Consider the following 23407-nt stretch of genomic DNA (forward strand, 5'->3'; position numbering starts at 1 on the left):
TTGGGGTTTGGAATGTGCTGCCTGGGAGAGTTGTTGGGGATTGGAATGTGCTGCCTGGGAGAGTTGTTGGGGTTTGGAATGTGCTGCCTGGGAGAGTTGTTGGGGTTGGAATGTGCTGCCTGGGAGAGTTGTTGGGGTTTGGAATGTGCTGCCTGGGAGAGTTGTTGGGGATTGGAATGTGCTGCCTGGGAGAGTTGTTGGGGTTTGGAATGTGCTGCCTGGGAGAGTTGTTGGGGATGGAATGTGCTGCCTGGGAGAGTTGTTGGGGATGGAATGTGCTGCCTGGGAGAGTTGTTGGGGATGGAATGTGCTGCCTGGGAGAGTTGTTGGGGATTGGAATGTGCTGCCTGGGAGAGTTGTTGGGGTTTGGAATGTGCTGCCTGGGAGAGTTGTTGGGGTTTGGAATGTGCTGCCTGGGAGAGTTGTTGGGGTTTGGAATGTTGCTGCCTGGGAGAGTTGTTGGGGTTTGGAATGTGCTGCCTGGGAGAGTTGTTGGGGTTTGGAATGTGCTGCCTGGGAGAGTTGTTGGGGTTTGGAATGTGCTGCCTGGGAGAGTTGTTGGGGTTTGGAATGTGCTGCCTGGGAGAGTTGTTGGGGATGGAATGTGCTGCCTGGGAGAGTTGTTGGGGATGGAATGCGCTGCCTGGGAGAGTTGTTGGGGATTGGAATGTGCTGCCTGGGAGAGTTGTTGGGGATTGGAATGCGCTGCCTGGGAGAGTTGTTGGGGATGGAATGTGCTGCCTGGGAGAGTTGTTGGGGATTGGAATGTGCTGCCTGGGAGGGTTGTTGGGGATTGGAATGCGTTGCCTGGGAGAGTTGTTGGGGATTGGAATGTGCTGTCTGGGAGAGTTGTTGGGGTTTGGAATGTGCTGCCTGGGAGAGTTGTTGGGGTTGGAATGTGCTGCCTGGGAGGGTTGTTGGGGATTGGAATGCTGCTGCCTGGGAGAGTTGTTGGGGTTTGGAATGCGCTGCCTGGGAGAGTTGTTGGGGATTGGAATGTGCTGCCTGGGAGAGTTGTTGGGGTTTGGAATGTGCTGCCTGGGAGAGTTGTTGGGGATTGGAATGTGCTGCCTGGGAGAGTTGTTGGGGATTTGGAATGTGCTGCCTGGGAGAGTTGTTGGGGTTTGGAATGTGCTGCCTGGGAGAGTTGTTGGGGTTTGGAATGTGCTGCCTGGGAGAGTTGTTGGGGATTTGGAATGTGCTGCCTGGGAGAGTTGTTGGGGATTTGGAATGTGCTGCCTGGGAGAGTTGTTGGGGTTTGGAATGTGCTGCCTGGGAGAGTTGTTGGGATTGGAATGTGCTGCCTGGGAGAGTTGTTGGGGTTGGAATGTGCTGCCTGGGAGAGTTGTTGGGGATTGGAATGTGCTGCCTGGGAGAGTTGTTGGGGATTGGAATGTGCTGCCTGGGAGAGTTGTTGGGGTTTGGAATGTGCTGCCTGGGAGAGTTGTTGGGGTTTGGAATGTGCTGCCTGGGAGAGTTGTTGGGGATTGGAATGCTGCTGCCTGGGAGAGTTGTTGGGGTTTGGAATGTGCTGCCTGGGAGAGTTGTTGGGAATTGGAATGTGCTGCCTGGGAGAGTTGTTGGGGTTTGGAATGTGCTGCCTGGGAGAGTTGTTGGGGATTGGAATGTGCTGCCTGGGAGAGTTGTTGGGGTTTGGAATGTGCTGCCTGGGAGAGTTGTTGGGGATTGGAATGTGCTGCCTGGGAGAGTTGTTGGGGATTGGAATGTGCTGCCTGGGAGGGTTGTTGGGGATTGGAATGTGCTGCCTGGGAGAGTTGTTGGGGATTGGAATGTGCTGCCTGGGAGAGTTGTTGGGGTTTGGAATGTGCTGCCTGGGAGAGTTGTTGGGGTTTGGAATGCGCTGCCTGGGAGAGTTGTTGGGGTTTGGAATGTGCTGCCTGGGAGAGTTGTTGGGGTTTGGAATGCGCTGCCTGGGAGAGTTGTTGGGGTTTGGAATGTGCTGCCTGGGAGAGTTGTTGGGTTTGGAATGTGCTGCCTGGGAGAGTTGTTGGGGTTTGGAATGTGCTGCCTGGGAGAGTTGTTGGGGATTGGAATGCGCTGCCTGGGAGAGTTGTTGGGGATGGAATGCGCTGCCTGGGAGAGTTGTTGGGGATGGAATGTGCTGCCTGGGAGAGTTGTTGGGGATGGAATGCGCTGCCTGGGAGAGTTGTTGGGGATGGAATGTGCTGCCTGGGAGAGTTGTTGGGGATGGAATGTGCTGCCTGGGAGAGTTGTTGGGGATGGAATGCGCTGCCTGGGAGAGTTGTTGGGGATGGAATGTGCTGTCTGGGAGAGTTGTTGGGGTTTGGAATGTGCTGCCTGGGAGAGTTGTTGGGGTTTGGAATGTGCTGCCTGGGAGAGTTGTTGGGGATGGAATGCGCTGCCTGGGAGAGTTGTTGGGGTTTTGAATGCGCTGCCTGGGAGAGTTGTTGGGGATGGAATGTGCTGCCTGGGAGAGTTGTTGGGGTTTGGAATGTGCTGCCTGGGAGAGTTGTTGGGGATGGAATGTGCTGTCTGGGAGAGTTGTTGGGGTTTGAATGCGCTGCCTGGGAGAGTTGTTGGGGTTTGGAATGTGCTGCCTGGGAGAGTTGTTGGGGATGGAATGTGCTGCCTGGGAGAGTTGTTGGGGATTGGAATGTGCTGCCTGGGAGAGTTGTTGGGGATGGAATGTGCTGCCTGGGAGAGTTGTTGGGGATTGGAATGTGCTGCCTGGGAGAGTTGTTGGGGTTGGAATGTGCTGCCTGGGAGAGTTGTTGGGGATGGAATGCGCTGCCTGGGAGAGTTGTTGGGGATTGGAATGTGCTGCCTGGGAGAGTTGTTGGGGTTTGGAATGTGCTGCCTGGGAGAGTTGTTGGGGTTTGGAATGTGCTGCCTGGGAGAGTTGTTGGGGATGGAATGTGCTGCCTGGGAGAGTTGTTGGGGATTGGAATGGCTGCCTGGGAGAGTTGTTGGGGTTTGGAATGCTGCTGCCTGGGAGAGTTGTTGGGTTTGGAATGTGCTGCCTGGGAGAGTTGTTGGGGTTTGGAATGTGCTGCCTGGGAGAGTTGTTGGGGTTTGGAATGTGCTGCCTGGGAGAGTTGTTGGGGATGGAATGAGCTGCCTGGGAGAGTTGTTGGGGTTTGGAATGTGCTGCCTGGGAGAGTTGTTGGGGTTGGAATTTGCTGCCTGGGAGAGTTGTTGGGGATGGAATGTGCTGCCTGGGAGAGTTGTTGGGGATTGGAATTTGCTGCCTGGGAGAGTTGTTGGGGATGGAATGTGCTGTCCTGGGAGAGTTGTTGGGGTTTGGAATGCGCTGCCTGGGAGAGTTGTTGGGGTTGGAATGCGCTGCCTGGGAGAGTTGTTGGGGTTTGGAATGCGCTGCCTGGGAGAGTTGTTGGGGTTTGGAATGTGCTGCCTGGGAGAGTTGTTGGGGTTTGGAATGTGCTGCCTGGGAGAGTTGTTGGGGTTTGGAATGTGCTGCCTGGGAGAGTTGTTGGGGATGGAATGTGCTGCCTGGGAGAGTTGTTGGGGTTTGGAATGTGCTGCCTGGGAGAGTTGTTGGGGATGGAATGTGCTGCCTGGGAGAGTTGTTGGGGTTGGAATGTGCTGCCTGGGAGAGTTGTTGGGGTTGGAATGTGCTGCCTGGGAGAGTTGTTGGGGTTTGGAATGTGCTGCCTGGGAGAGTTGTTGGGGATGGAATGTGCTGCCTGGGAGAGTTGTTGGGGTTTGGAATGTGCTGCGTGGGAGAGTTGTTGGGGATTGGAATGTGCTGCCTGGGAGAGTTGTTGGGGATGGAATGTGCTTGCCTGGGAGAGTTGTTGGGGATGGAATGTGCTGCCTGGGAGAGTTGTTGGGGATGGAATGTGCTGCCTGGGAGAGTTGTTGGGGTTTGGAATGTGCTGCCTGGGAGAGTTGTTGGGGTTTGGAATGTGCTGCCTGGGAGAGTTGTTGGGGTTTGGAATGCGCTGCCTGGGAGAGTTGTTGGGGTTTGGAATGCGCTGCCTGGGAGAGTTGTTGGGGTTTGGAATGCGCTGCCTGGGAGAGTTGTTGGGGTTTGGAATGTGCTGCCTGGAAGAGTTGATGGGGTTTGGAATGTGCTGCCTGGGAGAGTTGTTGGGGTTTGGAATGTGCTGCCTGGGAGAGTTGGTTGGATGATTGATCTGCCTGGGAGAGTTGTTGGGATGGAATGCGCTGCCTGGGAGGTTTGGGGATGGAATGTGCTGCCTGGGAAGTTGTTGGGGATGGAATGCTCTGCCTGGAGAGTTGTTGGGGATGGAATGTGCTGCCTGGGAGAGTTGTTGGGGATGGAATGCTGCCTGGGAGAGTTGTTGGGGATGGAATGCGCTGCCTGGGAGAGTTGTTGGGGGTGGTATGTGCTGCCTGGGAGAGTTGTTGGGGTTTGGAATGTGCTGCCTGGGAGAGTTTTTGGGGTTTGGAATGTGCTGCCTGGGAGAGTTGTTGGGGTTTGGATGCGCTGCCTGGGAGAGTTGTTGGGGTTTGGAATGCGCTGCCTGGGAGAGTTGTTGGGGATGGAATGTGCTGCCTGGGAGTTGTTGGGGTTTGGAATGTGCTGCCTGGGAGAGTTGTTGGGGATGGAATGTGCTGCCTGGGAGAGTTGTTGGGGTTTGAATGCGGCCTGGGAGAGTTGTTGGGGTTTGGAATGTGCTGCCTGGGAGAGTTGTTGGGGTTGGAATGTGCTGCCTGGGAGAGTTGTTGGGGATGGAATGTGCTGCCTGGGAGAGTTGTTGGGGTTTGGAATGCGCTGCCTGGGAGAGTTGTTGGGGTTTGGAATGCGCTGCCTGGGAGAGTTGTTGGGGTTTGGAATGCGCTGCCTGGGAGAGTTGTTGGGGTTTTGGAATGTGCTGCCTGGAGAGAGTTGTTGGGTTTGGAATGTGCTGCCTGGGAGAGTTGTTGGGGTTTGGAATGTGCTGCCTGGGAGAGTTGTGGGGATGGAATGATCTGCCTGGGAGAGTTGTTGGGGATGGAATGCGCTGCCTGGGAGAGTTGTTGGGGATGGAATGTGCTGCCTGGGAGAGTTGTTGGGGATGGAATGCGCTGCCTGGGAGAGTTGTTGGGGATGGAATGTGCTGCCTGGGAGAGTTGTTGGGGATGGAATGTGCTGCCGGGAGAGTTGTTGGGGATGGAATGCGCTGCCTGGGAGAGTTGTTGGGGATGGAATGTGCTGTCTGGGAGAGTTGTTGGGGTTTGGAATGTGCTGCCTGGGAGAGTTGTTGGGGTTTGGAATGTGCTGCCTGGGAGAGTTGTTGGGGATGGAATGCGCTGCCTGGGAGAGTTGTTGGGGTTTGAATGCGCTGCCTGGGAGAGTTGTTGGGGATGGAATGTGCTGCCTGGGAGAGTTGTTGGGGTTTGGAATGTGCTGCCTGGGAGAGTTGTTGGGGATTGGAATGTGCTGTCCTGGGAGAGTTGTTGGGGTTTGAATGCGCTGCCTGGGAGAGTTGTTGGGGTTTGGAATGTGCTGCCTGGGAGAGTTGTTGGGGATGGAATGTGCTGCCTGGGAGAGTTGTTGGGGATGGAATGTGCTGCCTGGGAGAGTTGTTGGGGATTGGAATGAGCTGCCTGGGAGAGTTGTTGGGGATGGAATGAGCTGCCTGGGAGAGTTGTTGGGGTTTGGAATGCGCTGCCTGGGAGAGTTGTTGGGGATGGAATGCGCTGCCTGGGAGAGTTGTTGGGGATGGAATGTGCTGCCTGGGAGAGTTGTTGGGGTTGGAATGTGCTGCCTGGGAGAGTTGTTGGGGTTTGGAATGTGCTGCCTGGAGAGTTGTTGGGATGGAATGTGCTGCCTGGGAGAGTTGTTGGGGATTGGAATGAGCCTGCCTGGGAGAGTTGTTGGGGTTTGGAATGCGCTGCCTGGGAGAGTTGTTGAGGTTTGGAATGTGCTGCTGGGAGAGTTGTTGGGGTTTGGAATGCCCTGCCTGGGAGAGTTGTTGGGGTTTGGAATGTGCTGCCTGGGAGAGTTGTTGGGGATGGAATGTGCTGCCTGGGAGAGTTGTTGGAGATGGAATGTGCTGCCTGGGAGAGTTGTTGGGGTTTGGAATTTGCTGCCTGGGAGAGTTGTTGGGGTTTGGAATGTGCTGCCTGGGAGAGTTGTTGGGGTTTGGAATTTGCTGCCTGGGAGAGTTGTTGGGGTGGAATGTGCTGTCTGGGAGAGTTGTTGGGGTTTGGAATGCGCTGCCTGGGAGAGTTGTTGGGGTTTGGAATGCGCTGCCTGGGAGAGTTGTTGGGGTTTGGAATGCGCTGCCTGGGAGAGTTGTTGGGGTTTGGAATGTGCTGCCTGGGAGAGTTGTTGGGGTTTGGAATGTGCTGCCTGGGAGAGTTGTTGGGGTTTGGAATGTGCTGCCTGGGAGAGTTGTTGGGGATTGGAATGTGCTGCCTGGGAGAGTTGTTGGGGTTTGGAATGTGCTGCCTGGGAGAGTTGTTGGGGATGGAATGTGCTGCCTGGGAGAGTTGTTGGGGTTTGGAATGTGCTGCCTGGGAGAGTTGTTGGGGTTTGGAATGTGCTGCCTGGGAGAGTTGTTGGGGTTTGGAATGTGCTGCCTGGGAGAGTTGTTGGGGATTGGAATGTGCTGCCTGGGAGAGTTGTTGGGGTTTGGAATGTGCTGCGTGGGAGAGTTGTTGGGGATGGAATGTGCTGCCTGGGAGAGTTGTTGGGGATGGAATGTGTTGCCTGGGAGAGTTGTTGGGGATTGGAATGTGCTGCCTGGGAGAGTTGTTGGGGATGGAATGTGCTGCCTGGGAGAGTTGTTGGGGTTTGGAATGTGCTGCCTGGGAGAGTTGTTGGGGTTTGGAATGCGCTGCCTGGGAGAGTTGTTGGGGTTTGGAATGCGCTGCCTGGGAGAGTTGTTGGGGTTTGGAATGCGCTGCCTGGGAGAGTTGTTGGGGTTTGGAATGTGCTGCCTGGAAGAGTTGTTGGGGTTTGGAATGTGCTGCCTGGGAGAGTTGTTGGGGTTTGGAATGTGCTGCCTGGGAGAGTTGTTGGGGATGGATTGATCTGCCTGGGAGAGTTGTTGGGGATGGAATGCGCTGCCTGGGAGAGTTGTTGGGGATGGAATGTGCTGCCTGGGAGAGTTGTTGGGGATGGAATGCGCTGCCTGGGAGAGTTGTTGGGGATGGAATGTGCTGCCTGGGAGAGTTGTTGGGGATGGAATGTGCTGCCTGGGAGAGTTGTTGGGGATGGAATGCGCTGCCTGGGAGAGTTGTTGGGGTTTGGAATGTGCTGCCTGGGAGAGTTGTTGGGGTTTGGAATGTGCTGCCTGGGAGAGTTGTTGGGGTTTGGAATGTGCTGCCTGGGAGAGTTGTTGGGGATTGGAATGCGCTGCCTGGGAGAGTTGTTGGGGTTTGGAATGCGCTGCCTGGGAGAGTTGTTGGGGATTGGAATGTGCTGCCTGGGAGAGTCGTTGGGGATTGGAATGTGCTGCCTGGGAGAGTTGTTGGGGATTGGAATGTGCTGCCTGGGAGAGTTGTTGGGGTTTGGAATGCTGCTGCCTGGGAGAGTTGTTGGGGATGGAATGTGCTGCCTGGGAGAGTTGTTGGGGTTTGGAATGTGCTGCCTGGGAGAGTTGTTGGGTTTGGAATGTGCTGCCTGGGAGAGTTGTTGGGGTTTGGAATGTGCTGCCTGGGAGAGTTGTTGGGGTTGGAATGTGCTGCCTGGGAGAGTTGTTGGGGTTTGGAATGTGCTGCCTGGGAGAGTTGTTGGGGTTTGGAATGCGCTGCCTGGGAGAGTTGTTGAGGTTTGGAATGTGCTGCCTGGGAGAGTTGTTGGGGTTTGGAATGCCCTGCCTGGGAGAGTTGTTGGGGTTTGGAATGTGCTGCCTGGAGAGTTGTTGGGGATGGAATGTGCTGCCTGGGAGAGTTGTTGGAGATTGGAATGTGCTGCCTGGGAGAGTTGTTGGGGTTTGGAATTGCTGCCTGGGAGAGTGGTTGGGGTTTGGAATGTGCTGCCTGGGAGAGGTTGTTGGGGATTGGAATGTGCTGCCTGGGAGAGTTGTTGGGGTTTGGAATGTGCTGCCTGGGAGAGTTGTTGGGGATGGAATGTGCTGCCTGGGAGAGTTGTTGGGGTTGGAATGTGCTGCCTGGGAGAGTTGTTGGGGTTTGGAATGTGCTGCCTGGGAGAGTTGTTGGGGTTTGGAATGTGCTGCCTGGGAGATGTTGTTGGGGATGGAATGTGCTGCCTGGGAGAGTTGTTGGGGTTTGGAATGTGCTGCCTGGGAGAGTTGTTGGGGATTGGAATGTGCTGCCTGGGAGAGTTGTTGGGGATGGAATGTGTTGCCTGGGAGAGTTGTTGGGGATGGAATGTGCTGCCTGGGAGAGTTGTTGGGGATGGAATGTGCTGCCTGGGAGAGTTGTTGGGGTTTGGAATGTGCTGCCTGGGAGAGTTGTTGGGGTTTGGAATGCGCTGCCTGGGAGAGTTGTTGGGGTTTGGAATGCGCTGCCTGGGAGAGTTGTTGGGGTTTGGAATGCGCTGCCTGGGAGAGTTGTTGGGGTTCGGAATGTGCTGCCTGGGAGAGTTGTTGGGGTTTGGAATGTGCTGCCTGGGAGAGTTGTTGGGGTTTGGAATGTGCTGCCTGGGAGAGTTGTTGGGGATGGAATGATCTGCCTGGGAGAGTTGTTGGGGATGGAATGCGCTGCCTGGGAGAGTTGTTGGAGATGGAATGTGCTGCCTGGGAGAGTTGTTGGGGATGGAATGCGCTGCCTGGGAGAGTTGTTGGGGATGGAATGTGCTGCCTGGGAGAGTTGTTGGGGATGGAATGTGCTGCCTGGGAGAGTTGTTGGGGATGGAATGCGCTGCCTGGGAGAGTTGTTGGGGATGGAATGTGCTGTCTGGGAGAGTTGTTGGGGTTTGGAATGTGCTGCCTGGGAGAGTTGTTGGGGTTTGGAATGTGCTGCCTGGGAGAGTTGTTGGGGATGGAATGCGCTGCCTGGGAGAGTTGTTGGGGTTTGGAATGCGCTGCCTGGGAGAGTTGTTGGGGATGGAATGTGCTGCCTGGGAGAGTTGTTGGGGTTTGGAATGTGCTGCCTGGGAGAGTTGTTGGGGATGGAATGTGCTGTCTGGGAGAGTTGTTGGGGTTTTGAATGCGCTGCCTGGGAGAGTTGTTGGGGTTTGGAATGTGCTGCCTGGGAGAGTTGTTGGGGATGGAATGTGCTGCCTGGGAGAGTTGTTGGGGATGGAATGTGCTGCCTGGGAGAGTTGTTGGGGATGGAATGAGCTGCCTGGGAGAGTTGTTGGGGTTTGGAATGCGCTGCCTGGGAGAGTTGTTGGGGATTGGAATGTGCTGCCTGGGAGAGTTGTTGGGGATTGGAATGTGCTGCCTGGGAGAGTTGTTGGGGTTTGGAATGTGCTGCCTGGGAGAGTTGTTGGGGTTTGGAATGTGCTGCCTGGGAGAGTTGTTGGGGATTGGAATGTGCTGCCTGGGAGAGTTGTTGGGGATTGGAATGAGCTGCCTGGGAGAGTTGTTGGGGTTTGGAATGCGCTGCCTGGGAGAGTTGTTGGGGTTTGGAATGTGCTGCCTGGGAGAGTTGTTGGGGTTTGGAATGGCCTGCCTGGGAGAGTTGTTGGGGTTTGGAATGTGCTGCCTGGGAGAGTTGTTGGGGATTGGAATGTGCTGCCTGGGAGAGTTGTTGGGGATTGGAATGTGCTGCCTGGGAGAGTTGTTGGGGTTTGGAATGTGCTGCCTGGGAGAGTTGTTGGGGTTTGGAATGCGCTGCCTGGGAGAGTTGTTGGGGTTTGGAATGTGCTGCCTGGGGAGTTGTTGGGGTTTGGAATGCGCTGCCTGGGAGAGTTGTTGGGGTTTGGAATGTGCTGCCTGGGAGAGTTGTTGGGGTTTGGAATGTGCTGCCTGGGAGAGTTGTTGGGGTTTGGAATGCGCTGCCTGGGAGAGTTGTTGGGGTTTGGAATGTGCTGCCTGGGAGAGTTGTTGGGGATTGGAATGTGCTGCCTGGGAGAGTTGTTGGGGTTTGGAATGTGCTGTCTGGGAGAGTTGTTGGTGATGGAATGTGCTGTCTGGGAGAGTTGTTGGGGTTTGGAATGCGCTGCCTGGGAGAGTTGTTGGGGTTTGGAATGCGCTGCCCGGGAGAGCGGTGGGGGTGGATTCCATCGGAGGTTTCAAAAGAGCTGGATATCTATTTGAAAGTGATTAATTCAGAGGGTTACGGAGATAGTGCTAGAGAATGGGACTAGCTGGGATGCTCTTTTGGGAGCCAGTGCTGACATGATGGGCTGAATGGCCTCCTTCTGTGCTGGAAATAAACAAAGAAAGAGTCTCCCAACATTTTCAGGTTAGATTTCTACAGCTGGAGTATTCAAATCTAAAGGTTTGAGAAATCATTTACTGCTCATGCAACAGCCACATTTAAAATAACTTTGAAATAAAAGCAAATTACTGCGGACGCTGGAATCTGAAACGGAGAGAGAAACCTCAGCAAGTCTGGCAGCATCTGTAAGGAGAGGAAAGAACTAACGTTCCGAGTCCAGATGACTCTTTCTCAAAGCTGATTGCTTTTAAATAACTTTCAAATTGATTATATTTATAGTTTGGAATTGTGAGTGGGTGGACTTTGGCATTTTCATTAACAATGGCATTTATCTCATTTGTAACTGGAACTGGTAAATGACTCCTGGTAGAATGGTAGATTGTTGCTTCACTAGCAGTCAAACAAGATATTTAATATTCATGCAACATGCCCTGTTTTTCAATTGCTCTCTGAGGTTTGCGGAAGTGCCAACACAACAGCCTTTTAATTTGTGTTCCTAGCTGCTGAAAGGCACAATTTTCCATGTAAATAAGATAAACTCGCTTCATCTTTTTTGTAGTGCTGTTTCTGATTTCACTGCCCTGTGACTGACTGTATTCAGCATTGTTATGGTTAGTGTGTGTGGAGTCTGCACGTTATCCCCGTGTCTGCGTGGGTTTCCTCCGGGTGCTCTGGTTTCCTCCCACAGTCCAAAGATGTGCAAGTTAGGGAGATTGGCCATGATAAATTGCAGTTAGTGACCAAAAAGGTTAGGAGGGGTTATTGGGTTACGGGGATAGGGTGGAATTGAGGGTTTAAGTGGGTCGGTGCAGACTCGGTGGGCCAAATGGCCTCCTTCTGCACTGTATGTTCTATGTTCTAAGTTGGACGGGCTGTGTGTTTCGGAGCAAAATTGCGGTAACCCAGTATGTTTGTGCCATCGGGAAAAGCAGATTTTTTAATTTTTGGCAGTCCGATAGGCCTCGGTCACTGCCTGTGTGGAGTCTGCACGTTCTCCCCGTGTCTGCGTGGGTTTCCTCCGGGTGCTCCGGTTTCCTCCCACAGTCCACAGATGTGCAGGTTAGGTGGATTGGCCACTGATAAATTGCCCTTAGTGTCCAAAAAAGGTTAGGTGGGGTACAGGGTTACTGGGGATAGGGTCGGGGCGTGGGCCCACTTAGGGTACTCTTTCCAAGGGTCGGCGCAGACTCGATGGGCCGAATGGCCTACTTCTGCACTGTAGAGATTCTATCTTCTTTGCAGACTTGACTGTCATCAAACCACAATCAGACTGTGAAGCAAAAACTGTCAATTATAAAACTCTGGTGCGGCCGCATTTGGAGTATTGCGTGCAATTCTGGTTGCCGCATTATAGGAAGGATGTGGAAGCATTGGAAAGGGTACAGAGGAGATTTACCAGGATGTTGCCTGGTATGGAGGGAAGATCTTATGAGGGAAGGCTGAGGGACTTGAGGCTGTTTTCGTTAGAGAGAAGAAGATTCAGAGGTGACTTAATTGAGGCATACAAGATGATCAGAGGATTAGATAGGGTGGACAGTGAGAGCCTTTTTCCTCGGATGGTGATGTCCAGCACGAGGGGACATAGCTTTAAATTGAGGGGAGATAGATATAGGACAGATGTCAGAGGTAGGTTCTTTACTCAGTGAGTAGTAAGGGCGTGGAATGCCCTGCCTGCAACAGTAGTGGACTCGCCAACACTAAACGCATTCAAATGGTCATTGGATAGACATATGGATGATAAGGGAATAGTGTAGAGGGACTTTAGAGTGGTTTCACAGGTCGGCGCAACATCGAGGGCCGAAGGGCCTGTACTGCGCTGTAATGTTAAAAAAAATATAATGCAGATTTTTGTGCGTGAGATGGCATTGAAACAAGGTGGGACCTGGGTAACTGTAAAAAGTCAAATGAGTTATCAAATGGATCCTGTTGCACAGTCGGCGAATTCCCCACCGTCAAAGGCATGATCCACAACTGTGACTTTACATTCAGGGACCTGTGTGCAAAAACAAAATGAAATTCCGAATGTTGACACTGACCAAGACAGATTTACACAGACAGAAGCAGTGGTTGGTGAAGTTTCACTGCTAGAATTTTGTGCAGTTACTGTCTTTGTGGGAGCTGGTGTTAAGGCAACCCCTGCGAAGCTTCAACAGAAGCTCTTTTCACACATATTGAGCAGCGAGAGTTTAGATCTCACTGAAAGTACATATTCTGCACATATTTAGCTCTACCAAATTTCAAAGGACGTTAGTATGGGAAAGCTGTACCAAAGGGAAAACTGGTGAGTAACAATGGAGATTCTGGAAATGAACACGAGAATCAATCAGAGCTATTCAATTGCTTCAAATACATTTTAGTAACCTCAAACTTAGCCGGGTAACTTCAACAGATAATGGGATTGTTCCAACAAGACGTTTCAGCAAAAGCTGTGTGGCAAATCCAGCAGATTCACTGTGTAAATAATATGTCATGACTGATTGAGAAAAAAAGATAATTCTCATTAGTGTCTTCATGCACAGATAAACTTGGCAAATTTTCAAAAACTACACTCTGAATTACTCTGACAAACTTCAGAAAAATTCACTCTGCACTATTAGATACTGCTTACTTATTTTAATAGTTTAATTCAAATCTATACGTGAAGATCAATTAGCTTAATGAAAGGCAGCAGAAAATATGACGCCTTACGTGTTTTTCTGGCCGCCTTGTTTCGCTCTTACTCCTGCTCCAGTTGGGTTTCGGTTGTTGGGCTTCCAGTTGCTCCCGGCTATTTATACTGCTGTTGTTTATCTCTTGTTTGTCTCTTCTCTCTTTGCAGTCACAAGATTTGGCTCAAAGTTCGCATCTGTCAGCCACATAGCAATAGGAAAGCAGCAACATATCCATCTGCCCACTTCCCATTTTCTGAGTTTTTAACCTTTGGTAAGCTACTGTTTCATTTTGTGAAAAAAGAACATTTTTTAGATACTAGCTCAGATCTTTCACATTAACAACATTTTTGCCAAAGTGAAAGCATTTCAAGGTCCCTTGGAGGGCAATTAGAACATAGAACATAGAACATAGAATGATACAGCGCAGTACAGGCCCTTCGGCCCTCAATGTTGCACCGACATGGAAAAAAAACGAAAGGCCATCTAACCTACACTATGCCCTTATCATCCATATGCTTATCCAATAAACTTTTAAATGCCCTCAATGTTGGCGAGTTCACTACTGTTGCAGGTAGGGCATTCCACGGCCTCACCACTCTTTGCGTAAAAAACCCACCTCTGACCTCTGTCCTATATCTATTACCCCTCAATTTAAGGCTATGTCCCCTCGTGCTAGCCACCTCCATCCGCGGGAGAAGGCTCTCGCTGTCCACCCTATCTAACCCTCTGATCATTTTGTATGCCTCTATTAGGTCACCTCTTAACCTTCTTCTCTCTAACGAAAACAACCTCAAGTCCATCAGCCTTTCCTCATAAGATTTTCCCTCCATACCAGGCAACATCCTGGTAAATCTCCTCTGTACCCGTTCCAAAGCATCCACGTCCTTCCTATAATGAGGCGACCAGAACTGTACGCAATACTCCAAATGCGGCCGTACTAGAGTTTTGTACAACTGCAACATGACCTCATGGCTCCGGAACTCAATCCCTCTACCAATAAAGGCCATCACACCATAGGCCTTCTTCACAACCCTATCAACCTGGGTGGCAACTTTCAGGGATCTATGTACATGGACACCGAGATCCCTCTGCTCATCCACACTACCAAGAATTTTACCATTAGCCAAATATTCCGCATTCCTGTTATTCTTTCCAAAGTGAATCACCTCACACTTCTCCACATTAAACTCCATTTGCCACCTCTCAGCCCAGCTTTGCAGCTTATCTATGTCCCTCTGTAACCTGCAACATCCTTCCGCACTGTCTACAACTCCACCAACTTTAGTGTCGTCTGCAAATTTACTTACCCGTCCTTCTGCGCCCTCCTCTAGGTCATTTATAAAAATGACAAACAGCAACGGCCCCAGAACAGATCCTTGTGGTACGCCACTCGTAACTGAACTCCATTCTGAACATTTCCCATCAACCACCACTCTCTGTCTTCTTTCAACTAGCCAATTTCTGATCCACATCTCTAAATCACCCTCAATCCCCAGCCTCCGTATTTTCTGCAATAGCCGACCGTGGGGAACCTTATCAAACGCTTTACTGAAATCCATATACACCACATCAACTGCTTTACCCTCGTCCACCTGTTCAGTCACCTTCTCAAAGAACTCGATAAGGTTTGTGAGGCATGACCTACCCTTCACAAAACCATGCTGACTGTCCCTAATCATATTATTCCTATCTAGATGATTATAAATCGTATCTTTTATAATCCTCTCCAAGACTTTACCCACCACAGACGTTAGGCTCACCGGCCTATAGTTACCGGGGTTATCTCTACTCCCCTTCTTGAACAAAGGGACCACATTTGCTATCCTCCAGTCCTCTGGCACTATTCCTGTAGCCAATGATGACCTAAAAATCAAAGCCAAAGGCTCAGCAATCTCTTCCCTGGCTTCCCAGAGAATCCTAGGATAAATCCCATCAGGCCCCGGGGACTTATCTATTTTCACCTTGTCCAGAATTGCCAACACTTCTTCCCTACGCACCTCAATGCCATCTATTCTAATAGCCTGGGTCTCAGCATTCTCCTCCACAATATTATCTTTTTCCTGAGTGAATACTGACAAAAAGTATTCATTTAGTATCTTGCTTATCTCCTCAGCCTCCACACACAACTTCCCACCACTGTCCTTGACTGGCCCTACTCCTACCCTAGTCATTCTTTTATTCCTGACATACCTATAGAAAGCTTTTGGGTTTTCCTTGATCCTACCTGCCAAAGACTTCTCGTGTCCCCTCCTTGCTCGTCTGAGCTCTCTCTTTAGATCCTTCCTCGCTTCCCTGTAACTATTAAGCGCCCCAACTGAAACTTCACGCCTCATCTTCACATAGGCCTCCTTTTTCCTCTTAACAAGAGATTCCACTTCTTTGGTAAACCACGGTTCCCTCGCTCTACCCTTTCCTCCCTGTCTGACTGGTACGTACTGATCAAGAACACGCAATAGCTGTTCCTTGAACAAGCTCCACATATCCAGTGTGCCCAACCCTTGCAGCCTACTTCTCCAACCTACACATCCTAATTCATGTCTAATGGCATTATAATTGCCCTTCCCCCAGCTATAACTCTTGCCCTGCGGGGTATACTTATCCCTTTCCATCACTAATGTAAAGGTCACCGAATTGTGGTCACTGTCTCCAAAGTGTTCACCTACCTCCAGATCTAACACCTGGCCTGGTTCATTACCCAAAACCAAATCCAAAGTGGCCTCACCTCTTGTTGGCCTGTCAACATATTGTGTCAGGAAACCCTCCTGCACACATTGTACAAAGAACGACCCATACAATGTACTCGAACTATATCTTTTCCAGTCAATATTAGGAAAGTTAAAGTCTCCCATAACAACTACCCTGTTACTTTCGCTCTTTTCCAGAATCATCTTCGCCATCCTTTCCTCTACATCTCTAGAACTATTAGGTGGCCTATAGAAAACTCCCAGCAGGGTGACCTCTCCTTTCCTGTTTCTAACCTCAGCCCATACTACCTCGGAAGAAGAGTCCCCATCTTGCATCCTTTCTGCCACCGTAATACTGTCCTTGACTAGCAGCGCCACACCTCCCCCTCTTTTGCCCCCTTCTCTGACTTTACTAAAACACCTAAACCCCGGAACCTGCAACAACCATTCCTGTCCCTGCTCTATCCATGTCTCTGAAATGGCCACAACATCGAAGTCCCAGGTACCAACCCATGCTGCCAATTCCCCTACCTTATTTCGTATACTCCTGGCATTGAAATAGACACACTTCAAACCACTGACCTGAACACTGGCACCCTCCTGCGAAGTCAAATCTGTGCTCCTGACCTCTCTACTCTCAATCTCTCGCACCCCAAAACTACAATCCAGGTTCCCATGCCCCTGCTGAATTAATTTAAACCCCCCCAAAGAGTACTAACAAATCTCCCCCCCAGGATATTGGTGCCCCTTAGGTTCAGATGTAGACCATCCTGTCTATAGAGGTCCCACCTTCCCAGAAAGAGCCCCAGTTATCCAGAAATCTGAATCCCTCCCGCCTGCACCATCCCTGTAGCCACGTGTTTAATTGCTCTCTCTCCCTATTCCTTGTCTCACTATCACGTGGCACGGGCAACAACCCAGAGATAACAACTCTGTTTGTTCTCGCTCTGAGCTTCTATCCTAGCTCCCTAAAGGCCTGCCTGACATCCTTGTCCCCTTTCCTACCTATGTCGTTAGTGCCAATGTGGACTACGACTTGGGGCTGCTCCCCCTCCCCCTTAAGGACCCGAAAAACACGATCCGAGACATCACTTACCCTTGCACCTGGGAGGCAACATACCAAACGTGAGTCTCTCTCGCTCCCACAAAATCTCCTATCTGTGCCCCTGACTATTGAGTCCCCAATTACTAATGCTCTGCTCCTCTCCCCCCTTCCCTTCTGAGCAACAGGGACAGACTCCGTGCTAGAGACCTGCACCCCATGGCTTACCCCTGGTAAGTCGTCCCCCCCACAAGTATCCAAAACGGTATACTTGTTACTCAGGGGAACGACCGCAGGGGGTTCCTGCACTGACTGCTTCTTCCCAGTCCCTCTTACAGTTACCCATCTATCTCCAGTCTTTGGTGTAACTACTTCCCTGAAGCTCCTATCTATGACCACCTCTGCCTCCCGAATGATCCGAAGTTCATCCAACTCCAGCTCCAGTACCATAACTCAGTCTTGTAGGAGCTGGAGCTGGCTGCACTTCCTGCAGGTAAAATCAGCAGGGACACTAACGGCATCCCTCACCTCAAACATCCTGCAGGAGGAACATTGCACTACCTTCCCTGCCATCCCACTTAATTTCAACCAAGTTCTGGTAAACAAATATAAAACAAATAAAAAATAAAAAATAAAAAAATAATAATATAATATAGCACTTACCTGCTCACACCAATGGGTCTTATTATTAGGTTAGAGGAGGGCGGGTGGGAGACACTACACGTGTAGTGTCTCGGGTATCCTCTCCACCAGAATTTATTGGCTAGGAGAAAATCCTTCCCAGAAGTCCGTGGGTTGTACTTCCGGTTCCCGCCTTATATTATCTTTGCTCCCACTGGCACCCCGCCGCTCTTATCTTTTCAATGTCCCAGCTGTCTTACCTCTCGCGCTCTTTTCAATGTCCCAGCTGTCTTACCTCTCGCGCTCTTTTCAATGTCCCTGCTGTCTCTCCTCTCGCGCTCTTTTCAATGTCCCGGCTGTCTTACCTCCCGCGCTGTTTTCAATGTCCCGGCTGTCTTACCTCTCGCGCTGTTTTCAATGTCCCTGCTGTCTCTCCTCTCGCGCTCTTTTCAATGTCCCGGCTGTCTTACCTCCCGCGCTGTTTTCAATGTCCCGGCTGTCTTACCTCTCGCGCTGTTTTCAATGTCCCTGCTGTCTCTCCTCTCGCTTAATTAGCTTAAAACCACGAGAGTTTCTTTCACCCCGAATGAGATTTCTCAGAGAGAATCTCCATGATCACATAAAACAATTCAAATCAGAGACACACCATCAATGCAGCCTGCAGTAAACCTTAGATACAGAATGGGAGGGCAGATACACAAACACTAGTATCCTCTCACTAGCCCACACAAGCATTGAGGCTGTAATCATCCACCCCTGTCTTCGTTGGATTGATTTTGCAGTTCAGATGTCAGATATTTAGCCCTCGAAGAACGGTGGCATAGTGGTTAGCTCAGTTGCTTCACAGCTCCAGGGTCCCAGGTTCGATTCCCAGCTTGGGTCACTGTCTGTGCGGAGTCTGCACGTTCTCCCCGTGTCTGCGTGGGTTTCCTCCGGGTGCTCTGGTTTCCTCCCACAGTCCAAAGATGTGCAGATTAGGTGGATTGGCCGTGCTAAATTGCCCTTAGTGTCCACAAAACGTTGATTGGGGTTACTGGGTTACAGGTATAGGGTAGATACGTGGGCTTGAGTAGGGTGCTCTTTGTAAGGGCCAGTGCAGGCTCGATGGGCCGAATGGCCTCCTTCTGCACTGTAAATTCTATGATTCTATGATTTCTATGAAGAAGATCTTCTTCTGTCAGCTCAGCCAGGGTCATAGAACATAGAACATAGAACATTACAGCGCAGTACAGGCCCTTCAGCCCTCGATGTTGCGCCGACCTGTGAAACCATCTGAAGCCTATCTGACCTACACTATTCCATTTTCATCCATATGTCTATCCAGTGACCACTTAAATGCCCTCAAAGTTGGCCAGTCTACTACTGTTGCAGGCAGGGCGTTCCACACCCCTACTACTCTCTGAGTAAAGAAACTGCCTCTGACATCTGTCCTATATCTACCACCCCTCAATTTAAAGCTATGTCCCCTCTGGTCGATGCACCAGAGGAGGTCAGAAGACCCACTTCAAAAATGTGCTGAAAGCCAACACGAAGAAATGTAACATTCACCCAACTCCTGGGAGACCAACACCCTGGATCAAACCAGGTGCCAGGGAATGTGTGTGGGAAGGCTCCAGTGTTTTGAGACCCGATGATAACAAATTGAAGACGAAAGACAAAATCAGCGAAAATAATGTGGCATGACTCAAATTAATACGATACGGCTAGACACCCCACATGTCAACAAATGCCTCATGCACCATAAAGTCTGCAGATAAAAACAAATTAATAATAATAATCTTTATTAGTGTCACAAGTAGGCTTACATTAACACTGCAATGAAGCTACTGTGAAAATCCCCTAGTCGCCACATCCTGGCGCCTGCTCGGGTATAAAGAACAAAGAACAATACAGCACCGGAACAGGCCCTTCGGCCCTCCAAGCCTGCGCCAATCACGTGTCCTATCTATGCCAACCTCCTGTACCCTTCTATACCCCGTCTGTTCATGTGCCTATTCAGATAAGTCTTAAAGGTCACTAACGTATCTGCCTCAACCACCTCCCTTGGCAGTGCATTCCAGGCCACCACCACCTCTCAGTGCAAAAAACATCACCCGCACATCTCCACTGAACCTCCCCCCCCCACCTTGAACTAGTGCCCCCTTGTAATTGTCATTTCCACCCTGGGAAAAAGCCTCCAACTGTTCACCCTATCTATACCCCTAATAATTTTATAAACTTCTATCAGGTCGCCCCTCAGCCTCCGTCTCTCTAGGGAGAACAATCCCAGTTTATTCAATCTCTACTCATAGCTAATACCCTCCATACCAGGCAACATCCTGGTAAACATTTTCTGTACTCATAGAATCATAGAATTTACAGTGCAGAAGGAGGCCATTCGACCGATCGAGTCTGTACCTACCGTATGAAAGAACACCCCATTTAAGCCCACACTTCCAACCTATCCCTGGAACCCTGTAAGTCCATCAAACCTTGTTTGTTTTGGTTACTAAGGGCAATTTATCACGGCCAATCCTCCTAACCTGCACATCTTTGGACTGTGGGAGGAAACCGGAGCACCCGGAGGAAACCCACGCAGACAGGGGGAGAACGTGCAGACTCCACACAGACAGTGACCCAGCCGGGAATCGAATCTGGGATCCTGGAGCTGTGAAGCAACTGTGCTAATCACTATGCTATTGTGCTGCCCTTGGATACTCTGGAGCCCCGAAGCACCAACCATAGAGCTTTTTAGTGGAAAGGAAAAAGCTACAATGGACTTTAACCTGTTACCCACCAGGAAAGCAGTGCACCAACTCCGCATGAACATGGAGACAAAACTGGCCACCTGTTGGCTCACCAGCTGAGAAAGCAGGGAGCCGTGAGGGTGATAGCCCAGGTGAAATATAGCACACACAGACTGGTAGCTGAACCAAAAAAGGTCAACTGTGTGTTTGAGGCCTTCTACCGCGGACTGTACACCTTCGAGCCCCTCAACAGGGAACTTGGGGATGAAACGGTTCCTCGATGGACTGGACATGTGATGGAACCATCAATTCTACGGACACGTGCTTGTAGGATTAGAATAGCGGTTTTAATATGCTTACAACAGAGCCAGCCTGTTAGCCGTTGAACTTTTGGTGAACTGGCTGGCTGACTCTGTGGCACGGATCTTTATACAGCAGCTCCAGGGGGAGGAGTTCTGGGCGGAGCCAAGGGGGGAGCCCAGTACAAACTCTCGAGTACTCCCAGAGCTACTCCCCCTGGTGGTCAGGTAGTGCAACTGCACTTACAATATCGGTACATATATATACTGGGAACAGAGTGACATTGGTAACTTATAATACCGTGTGAATCTCATTCACCACAGTAATCATAGAATTTACAGTGCAGAAGGAGGCCATTCGGCCCATCGAGTCCACACCAGCCCTTGGAAAGAGCACCCCACCCAAACCCACACCTCCCCCCCATCCCCGTAACCCAGTAACTCCCATCCAACCTTTTTGGAAAACGAAGGGCAATTTAGCATGGCCAATCCACGTAATTTGCACATCTTTGGACTGTGGGAGGAAACCGGAGCACCCGGAGGAAACTCACGCAGACACGGGGAGAACGTGCAGACTCTGCACAGACAATGACTCAAGCCGGAATCGAACCTGGGACCTTGGAGCTGTGAAGCAACTGTGCTAACCACTGTGCTACTTTGTACTACTTTGCGCAATTAATCTTGCATAGGCGGCACGGCAACACAGTGGTTAGCACTATTGCTTCACGCCGCCATTGTCCCAGGTTCGATTCCCGGCTTGGGTCACTGTCTGTGCGGAGTCTGCACGTTCTCCCCGTGTCTGTGTGGGTTTCCTCCGGGTGCTCCGGTTTCCTCCCACAAGCCCCGAAAGACGTGCTTGTTAGGTGAATTGGACATTCTGAATTCTCCCTCTGTGTATCCGAACAGGCGCCGGGATGTGGCAACTTGGGGCTTTTCACAGTAACTTCATTGCAGTGTTAGGGGCTGGTTTAGCTCACTTGGCTAAATCACTGACTTTTAAAGCAGACCAAGCAGGCCAGCAGCACGGTTCCCGTACCAGCCTCCCCGGACAGGTGCCGGAATGTGGTGACTGGGGGGCTTTTCACAGTAACTTCATTGAAACCTACTTGTGACAATAATCGATTTTCATTTAATTTCAATGTAAGCCCACTTGTGACAATAATAAAGATTATTATTATTATGAACGTGCCTCCTTGCTTCACTTTGATGATTCCCTGCAATGTCATTCAGTGATTACTGATATGTCTCAGGCATGCCTTTCTGCTCATGTAGGTGTTGTGAATGTAATATATGAATGTATATATACTAATTCACACTGTCTTTGTAAGCGCAGTAGCGCCATCCTACCACTAGGGGGAGTAGCGCCGGGAGCACTTAGGAACTTGTACTGGGCTCCACCCTTGGCTCCGCCCACGACTCCTCCCCCTAGTGCAGCTGTATAAGTATCCGTGTCCAGAGTCAGCCTGGGTCACTACGAGTTCATCGACAGGTAACAGGCTGGCTCTGAAGTAAGTCGATTAAAGCCTAGATTCACTTCGGAAACACGTGTCTGGTGAATTGATGGTTCCATCAGTAGGAATACAGTGTTCTGTTTAATTTGTACCTCCTCCCTGCACTCCATCCCCCCTCCCCGCACCCTCATTCAGCGAGTTAACAAGGCCCTTCATCAGCAGGCATGTTCACATTTGAAATGAGTGCACACTGACGGCAGGTTTGGATATGGCGGTGCAGAGCTCTGACTGATCGACAGCAGCAATGACCCTCCCTGTGCTAGTCTGAAACCCACAGTACCATCAGCCCCCCTTCAAAGACCTCTCAGGTATCCCCTCATGCCATTGTTGCTCTGGTGGATATCTGATTAATAGCCCATGGACATTGTGAGGCGCTCGTGCCCCATGCCCATTTCACCCCTCACTGGGGTCCCTTTCAGCTATACACTTACACACACCCTGAACAAAGGACAAAGAAAAGTACAGCACAGGAACAGGCCCTTCGGCCCTCCAAGCCTGCGCCAACCATGCTGCCCGTCTAAACTAAAATCTTCCACACTTACTTCCGCACCCCTCTATTCCCATCCTATTCATGTATTTGTCAAGATGCCCCTTAAATGTCACTATCATCCCTGCTTCCACCACCTCCTCCGGCAGCGAGTTCCAGGCACCCACTACCCTCTGTGTAAAAAACTTACCTCGTACATCTCCTCTAAACCTTAACCCTCGCACATTAAACCTATGCCCCCTAGTAATTGACCTCTCTACCCTGGGGAAAAGCCTTTGACTATCCACTCTGCCAATGCCCCTCACAATTTTGTAGACCTCTATCAGGTTGCCCCTCAACCTCCGTCGTTCCAGTGAGAATAAACTGAGTTTATTCACCCGCTCCTCATAGCTAATGCCCTCCATACCAGGCAACATCCTGGTAAATCTCTTCTGCACCCTCTCTAAAGCCTCCGCATCCTTCTGGTAGTGTGGCAACCAGAATTGAACACTATACTCCAAGTGTGGCCTAACTAAAGTTCTATACAACAGAAAAATGAAATGAAATGAAATGAAAATCACTTATTGTCACAAGTAGGCTTCAAATGAAGTTACTGTGAAAAGCCCCTAGTTGCTGTTTGGGGAGGCTGGTATGGGAATTGAACTGTGCTGCTGGCCTATCTTGGTCTGTTTTCAAAGCCAGTGATTTAGCCCAGTGTGCTAAACCAGCCCCCAAGTCTCCAAACCAGCTGCATCATGACTTGCCAATTTTTGTACTCAATGCCCCGGCCAATGAAGGCAAGCATGCCGTATGCCTTCTTGACTACCTTCTCCACCTGTGTTGCCCCTTTCAGTGACCTGTGGACCTGTACACCTAGATCACTCTGACTGTCAATACTCTTGAGGGTTCTACCATTCACTGTATATTCCCGACCTGTATTAGACCTTCCAAAATGCATTACCTCACATTTGTCCAGATTAAACTCCATCTGCCATCTCTCCGCCCAAGTCTCCAAATGTTCTAAATCCTGCTGTATCCTCTGACAGTCCTCATCGCTATCGCCAATTCCACCAACCTTTGTGTCGTCCGCAAACTTACTAATCAGATGCCCCCCTTCGACAAGCAAGCCTTTGCACTGCTACATCTTCCCTGATTGAGG

General features: G+C 50.7%; 1 protein-coding gene across 1 annotated transcript in view; it reads right to left on the reverse strand.

Moving 5' to 3' along the window:
- LOC119970793 (selenoprotein P) overlaps positions 1-13145 on the reverse strand; it is a 37731-nt gene extending 24586 nt beyond the window's left edge. The window contains exon 1 of the mRNA XM_038805967.1: positions 12937-13145. The gene's annotated coding sequence lies outside the window, so the exon portion shown is untranslated. The remainder of the gene's footprint in view (positions 1-12936) is intronic.
- Between the last annotated feature and the right edge of the window lie 10262 nt (positions 13146-23407).

Source organism: Scyliorhinus canicula, chromosome 8 (genome assembly GCF_902713615.1).
Source record: "Scyliorhinus canicula chromosome 8, sScyCan1.1, whole genome shotgun sequence".
Taxonomy (NCBI): Eukaryota; Metazoa; Chordata; class Chondrichthyes; order Carcharhiniformes; family Scyliorhinidae; genus Scyliorhinus; species Scyliorhinus canicula.